General features: G+C 45.5%; 1 protein-coding gene across 4 annotated transcripts in view; it reads left to right on the top strand.

The window, feature by feature from the left end:
* The first annotated feature begins 14,588 nt into the window (after positions 1 to 14,588).
* The window catches only part of NUCB2 (nucleobindin 2), a 60,657-nt gene continuing 58,451 nt past the window's right edge, over positions 14,589 to 16,794 (top strand). For all 4 annotated transcript variants that reach the window (XM_020904691.2, XM_070473439.1, XM_070473441.1 and 1 more), the window contains exon 1: positions 14,589 to 14,729. The gene's annotated coding sequence lies outside the window, so the exon portion shown is untranslated. The remainder of the gene's footprint in view (positions 14,730 to 16,794) is intronic.

Genomic DNA, 16,794 nt, shown 5'->3' on the forward strand with positions numbered 1-16,794 from the left:
TCCTCTTTTGTTTGGTTTGGTGGGCATTTATCATGTTCCTTTACCTGCTGAGTATTTCTCTGCTTTTTCATCTCGTTTAGATTGCTGTGTTTGTGGTGGCCATTCTGTATTCTGGCAGTTTGTGGTTCCTCTTTGTTGTGGAGGGTCCTCACTGTGGGTGGGGTTGCACGGGTGGCTTGTCACAGTTTCCTGGTTAGGGAAGCTTGTGTCAGTGTTCTGATGGGTGGAGCTGGATCTCTTCTCTCTGGAGAGCAATGAAGTGTCCAGTAGTGAGTTTTGAGATGTCTATGGGTTTGGTGTGAGTTTGGGCAGCCTGTATATTGAAGCTCAGTGTATGTTCCTGTGTTGCTGGGGAATTTGCTTGGTATGTCTTACTCTGGAACTTGTTGGCTCTTGGGTGGAGCTTGGTTTCAGTGCAGTTATGGAGGCTTTTGGATGAGCTCTTATTGATTAATGTTCCCTGGAGTCAGGAGTTCTCTGGTGTTCTCAGGTTTTGGACTTAAGCCTCCTGCCTCTGGTTTTCAGTCTTATTCTTACAGTAGCCTCAAGACTTCTCCATCCATACAGCACTGATGATAAAACATCTAGGTTAATGATGAAAAGATTCTCTACAGTGAGGGACACACTCACACTGTGAGTGAACCGGAGAGGTTCACAGAGTTACATGGAGAAGAGAAGAGAGAGGAGGGAGATAGAGGTGGCCAGGAGGAGAAGAGGGGGAATCAAAAGGGGAGAGAGCAAGCTGGTCGGTAATCAATTCCCTATCTTCGCTCCACAGTCTGGACCCCTCAGAGAGGTTCCCAGAGTTACATAGAGAAGAGGGAGGAAGGAAATAGAGGTGACCAGGAGTAGGAAAGGGGGAATCAAAAGGAGAGAGACAGATCCAGCCCATAATCCATTCCCTAAGTGTCCTCCACAGCCCAGAACACACAAAGAGATTCACAGCGTTGGGTAGAGAAGAGAAGGGGGAGGGAGGAGATAGAGGTGACCTGGGGGAGAAAAAGGAGAGTCAAAGTGGCGGGGGGGGGGGGGGGAGTAATCAAGCCAGTAATCGCACTCCTAAGTAAAAATGGGTACTGAGGATTGGATTCTTTTTTTTTTTTTTTTTTTAAACAGTTCAGCTTTTTATTTATTTTTAACAAGAATAGTTAGGAAAATGGTTCATGTATACCACAGATCATTTTTTTTCTCCCTCTGGTTTTTATTCTGGAATAGACACAATGATAAATGAAATTCCCAAGGTGACTGTGCTTTGAGCATTTCATTCCCTGGAAGATATAGCTGTGAACAAAGAGAAGGAACATATTCTCTCTCTCTCTCTCTTTTTTTTCCATTTATTTTATTAGTTGGAGACTAATTACTTTACAACATTGCAGTGGTTTTTGTCATACATTGAAATGAATTAGCCATGGATTTACATGTATTCCCAGTCCCAGTCCCCTCTCCCACCTCCCTCTCCACCCCATCCCTCTGGGTCTTCCCAGTGCACCAGGCCCGAGCACTTGTCTCATGCATCCAACCTGGGCTGGTGATCTGTTTCACCCTAGATAATATACATGTTTCGATGCTGTTCTCTTGAAACATCCCACCCTCGCCTTCTCCCACAGAGTCCACAAGTCTGTTCTATACATCTGAGTCTCTTTTTCCATTTTGCATATAGGGTTATCGTTACCATCTTTCTAAATTCCATATATATGTGTTAGTATACTGTAACGGTCTTTATCTTTCTGGCTTACTTCGCTCTGTATAATGGGCTCCAGTTTCATCCATCTCATTAGAACTGATTCAAATGAATTCTTTTTAAAGGCTGAGTAATATTCCATGATGTATATGTACCACAGCTTCCTCATCCATTCGTCTGCTGATGGGCATCTAGGTTGCTTCCATGGCCTGGCTATTATAAACAGTGCTGTGATGAACATTGGGGTGCACGTGTCTCTTTCAGATCTGGTTTCCTCAGTGTGTATGCCTAGAAGTGGTATTGCTGGGTCATATGGCAGTTCTATTTCCAGCTTTTTAAGAAATCTCCACACTGTTTTCCATAGTGGCTGTACTAATTTGCATTCCCACCAACAGTGTAAGAGGGTTCCCTTCTCTCCACACCCTCTCCAGCATTTATTGCTTGTAGACTTTCGGATAGCAGACATCCTGACTGGCGTGTAATGGTACCTCATTGTGGTTTTGATTTGCATTTCTCTGATAATGAGTGATGTTGAGCATCTTTTCATGTGTTTTTTTGTGATCTGTATGTCTTCCTTGGAGAAATGTCTGTTGAGTTCTTTGGCCCATTTTTTGATTGGGTCATTTATTTTTCTGGAGTTGAGCTGGAGGAGTTGCTTGCATATTTTTGAGATTAATCCTTTGTCTGTTGCTTCGTTTGCTATTATTTTCTCCCAATCTGAGGGCTGTCTTTTCACCTTGCTTATAGTTTCCTTTGTTGTGCAAAAGCTTTTAAGTTTCATTAGGTCCCATTTGTTTATTTTTGCTTTTGTTTCTAAAATTCTGGGATGTGGGTCATAGAGGATCCTGCTGTGATTTATGTCGGAGAGTGTTTTGCCTATGTTCTCCTCTAGGAGTTTTATAGTTTCTGGTCTTACATTAGATCTTTAATCCATTTTGAGTTTATTTTTGTGTATGGTGTTAGAAAGTGTTCTAGTTTCATTCTTTTACAACTGGTTGACCAGTTTTTCCAGCACCACTTGTTAAAGAGGTTGTCTTTTTTCCATTGTATAGCCTTGCCTCCTTTGTCGAAGATAAGGTGACCATAGGTTCGTGGATTTATCTCTGGGATTTCTATTCTGTTCCATTGATCTATATTTCTATCTTTGTGCCAGTACCATACTGTCTTGATGACTGTGGCTTTGTAGTATAGTCTGAAGTCAGGCAGGTTGATTACTCCAGTTCCATTCTTTGAAGATTGGATTCTTAAAGGTACAAAATTGGTAACAAATACCAGAAAGCAAAGATTAAAAATCTAGAGTAGAGGTTAGACTTTCAAAAATACAATCTTAAAAAAAACTATAAAAAGTAACAAAAATTATAATATATATATATATATGAAGTTTGCTTTAAAAATAGTCTTTTTTTTTTTGCAAGGTAATAATAGGTTATAAAAATGAATTAAAGGGGTAATAGAGAACTTAAAAATAAAAAAAATTTTTTTAATGATAATAGTAAAAATACATCTAGGAATTTCTCTGGAGCTGTTGCGGGCAGTGTGGTGGGTTCAGTTCAGTTTCAGATAGTTCCTTGATCCGGCTTATAATTCTCAAGATCTATAGGCCCCTTCCAATGTAGTCAGTGCTAACTACAGGGTTTTAACCTGTTGCACCTGTCACTTCCAAAGCGGTTCCCTCTGTTTATTTTAGCTTCTTCTGTTTGCTGGTCTCTTCAGTGTCTAATTTCCACCCTGACACAAGGGGGCGGTGGTGGTCACTTTTTTAGGCTCACTTGTTCAGTCGTGCTGTGGGGAGGGAGGAACACTGCAAACAAATATCACTGGCGTGTGTGGGGAGTGCTCGCAGTGTCTCGGGCACACTGGGTTTGCCGCTGCTCACGGCCTGTGTGCTTTCCCGGTCTACACTTCTCAGGCTCTAGGTTGCTCGCAGGGCAACTGTCTGAGGTGGGCCTTGGGTTGCGTGCACTTCCCAGGTCTAAGCCGCTCAGGTGTAGGTTCTCCGTTACTCCACAAAGGCGCAGACTCGGTTGGGCCTGCGTTTTGTGCCCTTCCCAGGTCCGAGCAGCTCAGGTGACCAGGTGCTTGGCAAGCACACTCTCCCCAGGTGGGCGGTGCATCTTATCACCTCCCTGGTCCCAACCACTAGGCTTCCTGGGTGGCAGCGGGCGCACCCGTCTCAGGTGTGCCATGTGTCTGTCTCCTCTGGAGAGCTGGTCTCTGGCTGCAACCCTCCCAGCGGATGTCAACCGTCCAGAATCCCAAGAAGTCTTGGTTAGCAACTGGGAGCCTGCTCACAGTTTGGTAGAGGATGCCATCTCTGGGGCCGAGATTGCCCCTTTCTGGCTCTGGCTGCCCCCCATCTGCTTCCATGCCTCCGGTGGGGGTTGGGCCGGTCCACAGCCAGCTAGTTCTCTTCTGGTATTCACTTAGTCCTCTGTTCTGTTAGCGGGCCTGGCAGTGCCTTAGGTTAGGGCTTTTTGCGGGATTGTTCTCTCTCTCTCTCTCTCTCTCTCACTTTTTCTTCTCTCTCTGGCTATCCCACAGTTTGGGTTGCTATCTCACATTAGTTCCCTTAGATTCCCCTCAGGGCATTCAGGCCCAGTTACCCTAAGCAGTGCAGCCCACGCCTCCCTGTTCAGCCCCTGATTGCTGGTGGCAGATGCAAGTGTCTGGGCTACTTCTCTGCTGGGAGTTGCCATGGGCATGTAATCTGTGGGTTTTATTTATTTATTTATTTTTCCTCCTGGTTATGTTGCCCTCTGGGATTCCAAAACTCCCCACAGACCCACTGGTGAGAGGGTTTCTTGTCTCTCTTTTTATCTTTTAAAATATAAAAGACAAAATATGTCCTACCTCCTTTCAAAGACAACAGGCTGCCTTTCTGAGTGCCTGATGTCCTCTGCCAGCATTCAGAAGTTGTTTTGTAGAATTTGCTCAGCGTTCAAATGTTCTTTCAATGAATTTGTAGGGGAGAAAGTGGTCTCCCTGTCCTATTCCTCTGCCATCTTAGGACCGCCCTCCCATGTGCCATTTTCATTGTCAGACATGAGCCACATAGAATAAAAGTTAGTATCATTTTCTGAAAATCCTACAAGATACAGAAAAAAATTCTTGAGACTCTCCCAGGCCTATAACCTCACATGAAGTGACATATATTATATCCTAAATGCCACTCTCACCCCAGATGCAAAAGACCATATCTGGCAAGTGGTGAAAGCCCATGCCAATCACTTACATAACCAGGACTGGGATAGCCCTGTTGCTGATGTGGTGGTGCCTCAGTTAGATCCCCACTAGACTTACCAGCCTGGTGACCCAGGTTTCAGGAGATTCAATCATATGATTACCTGCCTTCTAAAAGGAATGCAGAAAAATACTCATATCCATGTCAATTATGATAAAGTCAGGGAAATCACCCAAGGGGCAGACGAAAATCCAGCCTTATTCTTGGCATGCCTCACAGAGGCAGTCGAGAAGTATACCAACCTAGATATTACCACCCCTGCTGGGTTACTCTACCTTCATGTTCAATTTATCAGCCAGTCCGCTCCTGACATTAGACGCAAGCTTTGACAACTAGAGAAGGGCCCTGAGACCTCTCCCAAAGAGACCTTCTAGAAGTAGCCTTCAAGGTGTTCAATAATAGAGAGGAGGCGGCTAAGAGAGAAAAAGACTGTGAGAGAAAAGCTAAGTATACATTTTTGGTGGCAGCAATTAAGGGAAGAGATCAGCCCGGCCCAAGTCATCCCAGAATGGGGGTTAAGATGCCCCCCTGGACTCTGCTTCTGATGCAACCAGTCAGGACACTGGGCAAAGGCATGCCCAAACCTGTGGCCCCCCCCATAAAAGCATGCCCAACCTGTGGTCAATGGGGACACTGGAAGATGCACTGTCCCCAGGGACGCCCTGACACCCCTGGGGAGGTCCCCACCTCCCAGACCTGGAGAATGGAACGTCCACAGGGTCACCCTGGTGCTCCTGGGGAGATCCCCACTTCTCCCCAAATCCCCAGCACAACCCTATGAGAGTTGTTCCAATGACGGGGCCTGGGTTCCTGCCCCTGACCCGTGTACCAGACACAAGCTCAGAACTTAGGGTAGATGGAGTAGTGTCCAGAAAAAAGACCTCCTTTATAGTAGACACTGAAGCTGCTTTCTCTCTCTTAACTTCCTACTCTGGCCCAACTCAAGACTCAGAACTCACAATCAAGGGGGTCTCTGGAGTTCCCTTAAGGCCAAAAATCAGCCCTCCATTACTCTGTCAATTTGGAAAATCGACCCTCATACACTCATTCCTCATAATGCTTCAATGCCTGATAGTGCTCCTAGGGAGAGATTTGTTATCCAAAATGGGGGTCTTTATTACCATAGCCCATCTCGATACAGTCTCTATATTCTGCATGCAGATGGCACCTGGACCATCCCTATCCCTCACCCCTGACCTTCCCTTGGATCTACCCGCTTTAGACCCCCAAATCTGGGACACTGATCACCCATCTCTAGCCAAACATCATCCCCCAGTCCACATTTCCCTAAAGGACTGCTCGACTATAATCACCCAACAACAGTACTCTCTCATCCCGGAGGCCCACAAGGGACTTAAGCCTATCATAGACCGTCTTCTTCAAGCCTCTATCTTAATTCCTACCCATTCACCACACAACACCCCTATTCTGGCAGTAAGAAAGGGACCAAACTCTTGGAGACTGGTCCAGGATCTCTGAAAAATCAATGAGGCCATCACGCCAACATTCCCGGTAGTCCCTAATCCTTACACCCTTCCGTCCGCCATACCTTTGACTGCAACCCACTTCACGGTATTAGATCTCAAAGACACGTTTTGCACCATCCCCCTCCACACCCTCTCCCAAACCCTTTTTGCCGAGAAGACCCTGAGACTCACATTTCCCAACAACATGGACAGTTCTCCCCCAAGGGTTCAGAGACAGCCCCCACTTTTTTGGACAGGCTTTGCAAAAGGACCTACAGACATTCGACCTAGCCCCGAGTCATCTCCTCCAATATGTAGATGATCTCCTCCTTCATAGCCCAACTCGAAAACTCTGCCTCCAACATACTGCCAAACTCCTTGGGGCCCTGGGATCCTGGGGTTATCGGGTGTCCCGATCCAAGGCCCAAATAGCCCAGACAGAAGTCACCTACCTGGGGCTCTCCATATCCCACCAACAAAGAACTATTCCCCCAGAGAGAATCCAGGCCTTAATTAACTGTACACTTCCAAAAACAAAAAGGGAACTCCTGTCTATCCTTGGCCTCCTAAGCTTTTTCTGTATCTGGATCCCTAACTTCTCCCTCATTACAAAGCCACTCTATGAAACAACTGAAGAATATCTGGATGATTCCCTCTTTAACCCTTCCTCGCTGGCCAATCCTATTTGCCAGCTCACCTAGAGCCTCCTCTGAGTGCCAACTCTCTACCTGCGAGATCACACCAGACCATTCTTTCTCTTTGCTCATTCCAACCAAGGACAGGCCCCGGGACTTCTATATCAGCAGGCTGAAGACACCTGGGTTCCCATAGCCTATCTATCAAAACAGCTGGACATGGTGACCAAGGGGTGGCCTCCCTGTATACAGGCCATGGCTGCTATTGCAGCCCTTGTACCTGAAGCAAATAAACTCTCTAGGTATGCCCCTTTAGCAGTCTGTTCTCCACACACCTTCTGAGACTTACTATCCCATCGGGCTTTCCTCTCCCTTCCCCCTTCCAGGGTACAGGTCCTACAAGCTTTTCTTCTCTATCCTCAGGTCTCATTCTCCCCCTGCTCTCCCCTTAACCCCGCCAGCTTATTACCCACATCCTCTACAACAGACCCCCTCCTACATAGCTGCAGCCTAACAGGAGATCTTACCCCAAACCCCTTCCAACATTTAACAGATCAGCCCATCCTAGACCCAGACACCCCAGACTGGTTCACTGATGGCAGCTCTCAAAAATCCCCACCCTTCACAGCAGGATATGCCATCATCCAGGGGACTTTCATCACAATCACGGGACCCAGACAATTGAAGCTTCACCTCTGCCACCTCACACCACCTCCCAACAGGCAGAACTGATAGCTCTCACCAGAGCTTTGACTCTGGCTAAAAATCTAAGGGTTAAGATCCACGTAGACTCCAAATATGCCTATAACATACTTCACTCAAACATCCTAATATGGAGAGAAAGAGGTTTCCTAACCGAAAAGGGATCCCCCATTATTAATTCAGACCAGATCCACAAACTTCTAGAGGCAGCACTCTTACCAAACAAAGCCACCATGTAGGGGACATCAAAAGGGAAGTCTCATATCAGCCTACAACAATGCTGCAGACCAGAAGGCAAAGGAGATAGCCCTGTCCCATCCTTCCCTCCAGTCCCCTGTCATCTTAGCCCTGACTCCATCCGACCCTACCACCACCAGAGAAATCCTCTTTTATCTATACTCACTCTTTCATTCCTTGTCCAAAACACTCCAACAGTTCCTCCATAACCACTTCCCCATATCCACTGTTGACAACAATATTTAGATAACCTTACCCGCTCCTGTCAAACATGTCAACGTACTAATCCCAATTCCAACCTTAAACCGACATCCTTTCCAACCCATCAAATGCAAGGCAGCCTCTCAACACAGGAATGGCAGATAGAATTTACTCATATGCCCCTGGTTTGAAGAGTCAGATACCTCCTGGTCCTTGTGGACACCCTTTTGGGATGGGTAGAAGCATTTCCCACTACAAACAAAAGAGCCCACACCATGGCCCAAATCCTCCTCACAGAAATTATCCCCAGATTTGGTCTGCCTTCATCCCTAGAGTCTGATAATGGCCCGGAATTTACATTCAAGGTCACCCAACAACTTGTCCAATTCTTACAGATACCCTGGAAATTTCACATTCCATAGCGTCCCCAGTCCTCGGGGAAGGTAGAAAGGATGAATAGCATAATCAAAGAAACTCTTACCAAACTAACCCTCAGGGTACATCTGGATTGGACTAAACTTTTGCCATTTGTTTTCCTCAGAGTACGGGCTTTGCCCAGAAAGCCCCTAGGGCTGAGGTCCTTTGAAGTGATGTATGGAAGGCCCAGGCTCCCTCCTGGACTCCCCCCTGAACCTCCTCCCATTCCAAGCTTCCTACATTCCCCTCTGCTAGCGGAACTCCGCAATGCCTCTGGAAATGTATTAACCACGAATTGCCCGCCCCTGACCCCCAAGCCCCCTTTACAAATAGGAGACATGGTCTATCTGTCTGATAATCCCCAGGGTGACCTAACCCCAAAGTGGCAGGGACCATTCAAAATCATCCTCCTTACCCTAACTGCAGCTAAACTTGAGAAGGTCACCCCCTGGATACACCTCTCTCGCCTAAAACAGGTAACCTCCGATACTGCGCTGCCCTCCTTAACTGACCCCTATCAGGTCTCCCTCATAGGACCTACCTCCTTAAAAATCACCTGGCGACAACCTCTGTCAACCATCCAAGAAGACACTGAATGACCTGGATACTCTTCAACCTACAACTGTTCCTGACCCAACTACTACAAGACCTCTGGACCAGCGCCCCGACAGGAACCTCCTTCAAAGACCTGACCACACTGGTGTCTCAACTGTGGCTTCAGGGAACCTTCTACAACCTGACTCCAGGTGAAATTGATTTCTTTACTGTCATTCTCTCCTAACGAACACTGTTCCTCCTCAGATTCAAGCAACCACCAACTTGGGGCCTTCTGCCCCTTGCCCTGACTGGCCTCTCCCCATCTTTCTAACTACAACTGCACTCTTAATCTTAGTCCTTGCTATAGGCCTAGTAACTGTCGCCCCTCAGGACTGGTCACCTATCCTTCGTCTTTTCATCGGTATCGCCTACATTGTTAGCTGTGTTCTACTCCTAGCGTGCTACTTCCTCTGCACTGCCTAACTAACAGCCCCATGACTCCCCCGTTCCTTATCCTTGCTGCACTCCCCAGTCTTCTGGCTACTCCCTGCCCCTGCTCAGACATTTATTCTTATGTTCATTCCTCATGTTATAATACAGCTCCAAGATCATGCACCATGAACCTCAGTGGGGGGGAAGTCCAAATCCCTACTCATTGTTTAAGTACAAAAGAGAGGGAGTTTCATGAGCACCTGCCATAAGCCAAATGGAAGAAACATTTTTCTATCCCATTACCCATTGGGGGTACTCAGATGGGGGCAGGGTACTAGATCAAAATCACGGAAAAGAAACAAGAACAAGTCATAAAGAACATAATTTCCTAGTTACAGGCGACCCCTGAAACTTATAAATGCCTAGACCTCCTTTCCCAATTATGGCCTCTTCTAAAACCTCCCTCTGGCAACCTACACCTTATCCGCCTTCTCAACTCTTCTTTCCATTCTTCCAGTACACACAATACACATCCAAGTGTTGGATATGCATGTCGCTGTCTCCCTTACCACGCATAGCAATTCCCTTACCCTCAACCTGGCTGTCACAGGGCAACTATACCTCCCCTTCCCAACAAAAACCTACACAACTCATTGGGCCAGTCTCTGACAATGTCCTACTCTCAACCTCTTCAAACCTATATCAACTACTCTAGTCCCAACTACACTGATCTTACAAACTCCGCTCCCTCCTTCTGTTCCACTTGGGTTCTCTGGAACAGCACAAATAATTGCACCAAACAGGGACTCTTCATTCTCTGCAGGACCTATGCATATTCATGTCTCCCCCTGGACTCCCTTGGACCTTGCATCTTGGTCTTCCTGACCCCGGGCCTAACATTCCTCAAAGAAGAAGAGGTAGACCAAATAGTCTACCCCCAAGGGGAACTTTCCCACAGGAAAAGACGAGCTGTCATAGCCCCCCTCCTGATTGGGACTGGCATAGCAGCAGCCCTAGGCACCGGGATTGGGGACATCTCGACATCAGCCCATTTTTACTAGAAGCTGTCCCAAGAACTTAATGAAGACATGGAGCAGATAGTGGAGCCCTTCATTTCAGTCCAAAGACAAATTAACTCATTAGCTTCTGTGGCCCTACAAAATAGGCGAGCCCTGGACCTTCTCACCGCAGAAAAGGCAGGGACCTGCCTTTTCCTAGGAGAGGACTGCTGCTATTTTGTTAGTTAAATGGGCATAGTCCAGGGCAGAGTCAAATAACTTAGAGACAGAATTGAACATTGCAGAAAAGAGTTACAAAACCTTTACACTCCCCAAAACCTGTTCCAACAGATCCTCCCTTGGTTGCTCCCTTTCCTGGGACCATTGGTACTTATCATTCTATTCCTCTTATTTGGATCCTGTCTCTTCAATCTCTTTCAAAGATTTCTCCAAGAACTGATTTGGGCCATCACTTGAGACCAGGTCAAGACTGTTCTTCTCAAGAGCCTCATCCCAAGCTCAGGAAAAGGAGACCCTGGGCCCTAGAATGATCCTCCATTCCAGACCCAAAACCGTCACCCCTATCGAGCAGGTAGCAGCCAGAGAGACATGGCACTCTTTTTTCCATTTTTTATGATTTCAGGGTCTGGAATGAAGGAGTCTTTGGGCCTAGAAAAGAAAACAACAGTGTCAAAGGCCCTTGCTGAATCATCTAACTTCTGAGAAAACAAAACTGAACTTTAGGTCCCGTCCTGATGCTCCAAACTGTATCTATCTGAGACTTATCACCCCCTACCCAACTACAAATGCCATCTCAACTAAAGAATACCCAAAACATCCCGCCTGACTAACGTTTCCCTTATCGCTTCCACAAACCTCCCTTTAAATATGAAGCCTCCCCTGATCCCTCTTGCTCTCAGCCTGGTCGTTAGGCCGACTGTTGCCCCTCTTTGCATGAATAAAGGTAACCTACTTCCATTGAGGTCATCTCTCCTTCTTTTCTGCCTCAGCCTGAATTATACCTTACAGGCAGTTGGGTAATTTGGCCCAAGGGCCATAGTTTGCTGACCACTGACCTAGACCATATAAAACTACAAAGTCTTGGTGCCCATGTAGAGTGTACTGTTGTTTTCTTCTTTCAGACTACTTACTGTCTCTTATAAGTATTACTGCCTCCCTCCCTTCCATTCTAAACACAATGAAGAACTTGGCCAGGTTATATCCTATGGGACCCTAGAAAAAGTGAGAAGGGAAAAGTAGAAGTATTGAAAAGCCAGAATCCCCCTGACACCTTTTTTTTTTTTTCCCCCCTGGAGGACCCAAAGTATGGGGGTAGGCTTCACATCAGCTGGTTCTCTGGAGTTGTTTCCCTTTTATTTTCTCCTGGCCTCTAGTAAACTCATTTTGAGCTTTTCACCTGAGTCAAGAAAAATCATGCAATGATATTTTATCCTTGCTTAGACCAGGTTGAGCAATAGCCCCTTGATGGCAGTGGCAGGGTTAATCACAAAGGAGTTCAGAGGTAACAGGTTGGAGGCTTATAGGGGTGGAGGGGCAGAGAAATAATGTCTACAAGCATCTCTTCTCTAACAGTTTACATACATCATTTGAACCCTTATAGTAAGTTCACTATTAAGATCCCAGGTTACAGATAAACTGATATCAGTATTTTATCCAACATTAATATATGGGCTATGGACCTACTATGTGCCAAGCACCCCTCTGCTTTACAAATATGAACTCATTTAATCCTCACACGTTTATGAAGTGGGAACTATTATTGCCTCCATGTTATAAATAAGGAAGCTGTGCTATGGACAGAGGTTAAGCTACTTGGCAGAGACTACTCAGGTAATTAAGATAGAACCGGGTTTTTAATTCAGGCAGGGTTGGGACCTAGTTTTGACTCCAAAGCCTTGTTTTCTTCTTTGAACAGTGCAGTAATGTGTTCTTCCGTCCTCCTCCCCATCAGGAGATTTTCCATTAGTGCTAAAGCCTGAAGTTCGGAGTTTTAACTAATAAATAAAGTAACATTTTCTTATAAGTCCCTCAGCCCACAGTTCCAGGGTTCATGATTAACATTCTTATTTTTCTCTATCACAAAAGCATCTTTACTAGTATAGATGCTGTTGCCTGCTTTACAGGCACATGACATACTGAAATATATTCCTTAGTGGTCTCTCCTAATCCTGAATCTTGCTGTTTTGTCTCTGCCCTGTCTTCCTGTTTTCTTCTTCCTTCACCCCAGAATATTGCTGAGAATATTGCTGACATCTCAGTCACCCAGCTATGGTTCTTTCTCTTTCCACTGTGGTGTTGGACTAATCCAATTTCTTATTTTCCATTGGGTTACTAGATAATAATAATAAATAATATTTATCTTGATAATAGTGTAGAAAATTACCAGATCTTTCAGGCCTTCTCCTTAAAGGGTTTAATTCAAATGTTAGGGCTTAGATCAAGCACAGTGTGTTTGGCCCTTTGGCAGATAATGGGTAATAAAAATGTGGAAGATACTTCCTGCTTTTGATGTATTTACAATTTAGTATTTTCCACAGGGATGGGATGTGGCTTGTCTCCTAATCTAACACTAACATTGGTTACTAATGATATATTAATATTACCAATACCCTCACATTAGTATTTATATTTTTCAGATAGAGATTTAGTGTTCCTACACCATAACTTCTTGAGCATGTTTTCTTACTGTAGTGCTTTCATTCTTCAATCTGTCCATCAGAACTGAGTATGATTATTTTCCTTACATTTGCCTCTGCTATTAAACCTTCAGTGGAGGCAGTCACAACATTCTAGGACGTTCAGGACAGTAAGGGAGATAGTTTGAGATTTTAAGAAAAGGGACAAGCACTTCCTCCTGAACCTTAAAAAAAGCGGAACTTCTAGGCATTGTTCTACGTGTACAGATGAGAGTTGTGTAAGAGTAGAGATGGCTGGTCTTGGAATCTAGAGAGCTGAATTACAGTCGTGGCTCGGCCACTCACATGAGACGGACTAACATTTATCGAGCGTTTACTATGTGCCTGTCACTTTTCTATTTACTTAGGTTGTAAAGAGGAGGATACCATTATTATTCTCATTTTACAGACCAGGAAAGTGAGGCACAGAGCACTTAAGTAACTCGCAGCGAGTCAAGGAATTGGTTTCATGTGGCAGTTGGGCTCCAAATAGGTGATTTAGCTACTACCCTTATTATTTCCTGATTAAAAGCAGCTAACATTACTAACATATGCAGCAGGTTCTATACTGGTTTTCTGGAATCTTATCTAATCTTCACTGACAACTCTGAGATAAACACCATTTTCACAAGCAAGAAACCAGCTTCAGAGAAAGATGCCATTACTTAGCAGACTCAATCGAAACCAGCCTCGAGGCTCCAAAAGTTTCTCTAATCCTCGAGCCACGACTATCTTTGAGGATCAGTTTACCCATCTTTAAAATGATGGGTGTGGAACAGATGTCTCAGTTCTATAAGAAGGAGGGTGAGGAGAAAAGATAACGCAGACGGGTGTGAGAGAAGGTGAAACAAAAAGGAATCAAGCCACAGTGGCCCACGGCATAACAAAACCGGGGTAGGTGAGGTTACAAATACGGGTAAGATTCCCGCCATGGAGGAGGCCCGGGGTGTTAGACCCAAAGGAGGCCTGCGGGCGACAACCGCCTGACCCTCTGTCTCTCACCAGGCTGGGCGCTGCCAGCGCGCACCGGCGGCCGACGGGTAGGAGACACCTGTTTTTTGGTCCCGGTCCCGGGTAAGCACCTCACCCACCCAAATCCTGCTCCACAGGATTCTCCATGAAAGCCCTAGAAGGAAGGGGCGCGGCTTCCTAGTCCGCGCCGCAGAGCGCCACGTCCCTCTTGGCTCACCCTCCTCGAGGCTCCTACGCCTTAGAACTCCACACCGCCCGCCCCCTAGCCCTCCGGCGCGGCCTGGTCTCCGCCCTAGCCAATCGGCGCCTTCCACTCTCCCGGTGGGACCAATCAGCGGCTGCCGGGAACCCGGGCTGTCGCCATGGCAGCAAGGAGGCGGGAGCGCGCCGTGGGTAGAAGTACAGTGCAGAGCCGGCGGCTGGGGGCTTTAGAGGCCAGCCTGTTCCCTGCAAGCTTTCAGCAGGCGGAGCCTCGCGCTTGGAGACCCGGCTTCGTAAAACTGGCGGCCTCGAGGTGGGTGAGGATCGGGAGGCTGGGGCGGGTCCTGAGATAAAGCTCAGTTCTTCGCCTGCCCTGCCCCAGCAGTGAGAATGGTGGGAGCTCCACCATGGACGGGCACCGTGGGGAGTAGGTTCCAGCTCTAGTTGGAGGCGCGGGGTCCCTTTCTCCGTTCCACTCTCTGCAGGGCACCTGTGCTTTCTTTGGGGTCTATCAAGGGGTTGGCTCTTGGCGAAGAGCAGGCGAGGGGCGGTAAGTGCAGGACCGAGTCCTAGGGTGGGCTCCAGCCTGGCCTTGGCAGGGCGATGGGCGAGGGAGGTGCTCACTGGTGAAGAGAGTACACCTACCACTTCGAGGCTGATGCTCACCACATCCCGCGACACCGAGCTAAGCTAGGCCGGTGAATCCTGCTCTTCTCCCGGTTCTGTTAAGCCGGCAGCCGCTGACACCAGGAGAGGAGAAAGTTCGTGCCAGTTGTGGTATTGTGTTCTCTAAGTGACAAATCTTTAGATGTGAGATGGTGGTATGGAGTTTGAGAAAGACGGTACTGTCTTGTTGCACCTGCTAAATGGTAACTGAGTGACTAAGTATGCCTATTGTTGTGGTTGATTCTGGGCAGTGGTTTTGGATGACAATTATTTTTATAAAGTCAAGCAAGAGAGGAAATATGAACTTGAACCATTGAACCATTCTCGTTTCTTGGAGACAGAAACCTCTTGAAAGTCTCAAAGTGTCTACTAAACTGCTAAACTGGATACTGTCCATTTACACAATTGAATAAGAATGGTGCCATCTAAGCCTTTTATTAAAGCTATTAAATCCATGGGTGAATATGAACACCAAACTATGTATTACTTTGGTTAGAAAAGGGGGGAGGAGGGAGAAGAGAGGTTAAATGCAATTATATCTGATTGTCAATTTTGTTTGAAGGAAATTGTGGACTTTCCTTATAAGAACTGAATTGATGAGATGGTTGCATTAAGGAATGGATGAAAAGTAATATGATTAGTGGTATAATAGATTTGGATCGGGTAGCTTATAGTGGTTTTTTTTTTTTTTTTTTGCAGCCTACTTAAATTACTTGTTTCTTAAGATCCTCCCTCATAAATTTGATTGAATAGTGTGAGACAGTCTCCAGATTCTTATATCTTGTTCCTCATAGATAGTGCCTTGGATTCATTCAGATTTAAGCCAAGTTGTATTTCTTGTTTTATAAAATTTGAAAACTAAGTTCAACAGATGTTGAACAAACAGATATTTGAACAATTCTTCCTCAGTTAGTAGAGTCCCAAGTTTAAGAAAAACATAGAAATATAGAATTAGAAATGAAATATCAAATAATATCCCTCTTGTTACTAGGGTGAACATAGGAACTTCTGTTTCTCATCTTGGTCTTGAAACTCCCCATGATCTGCGCCAGCTTTCCAAGATGAGTGAGAAATTCGTTTGTGTCCTTATACTTGTCCATGTTGTTCTCCATCTATTCTAGTTTTATCTGCTTTGCAAGGGTGGAGTCCATGTTGTGTTTACATATCTCTGATTTCCCGAGGTATTTATTGTTTATACCACACATTTTGTATATACCCTTTCAGTATGCTTTTTGCTAAGTTGATTTATGCTCTGTAAATGCCAGTTAAAATGACTTGCACAATTAAGGTGATAAAGGTACTCTTCAAAACAGTGGCTATTGATTATGGGCACTAATATAGAGTATAGGTAGCATGCTCGATACCAGTGTCATTTTATTTTGGGGCATATTATATACCTCCTAGATATATCAAACTAATTTTTGTGTTATTTAGAATACGCACATTCTAAGTGTTTTCCCTTTCTAAGGACCGTTTGGGTGACTGAAGTGTGTAAAATACCCTTTTAAGTATTGGGTAGCTGGAGGAATCAAGTGTAAGATTTAAAAATGTATAAAAAATAATTCTTAAATAAATAATCCTCTACGTATTGTGAGTAGTTGAGTTGACTATATTTGCATGATAGATGGTTAACTTTTTAAAAATAATTGAAGGTCTAAAATGGGAAAACTTATTCTTATGCTTAATACGTGCAGTTAGTTTATAGACTTTAA

The sequence above is a fragment of the Odocoileus virginianus genome, chromosome 10, assembly GCF_023699985.2.
Source record: "Odocoileus virginianus isolate 20LAN1187 ecotype Illinois chromosome 10, Ovbor_1.2, whole genome shotgun sequence".
NCBI classification, from domain to species: domain Eukaryota; kingdom Metazoa; phylum Chordata; class Mammalia; order Artiodactyla; family Cervidae; genus Odocoileus; species Odocoileus virginianus.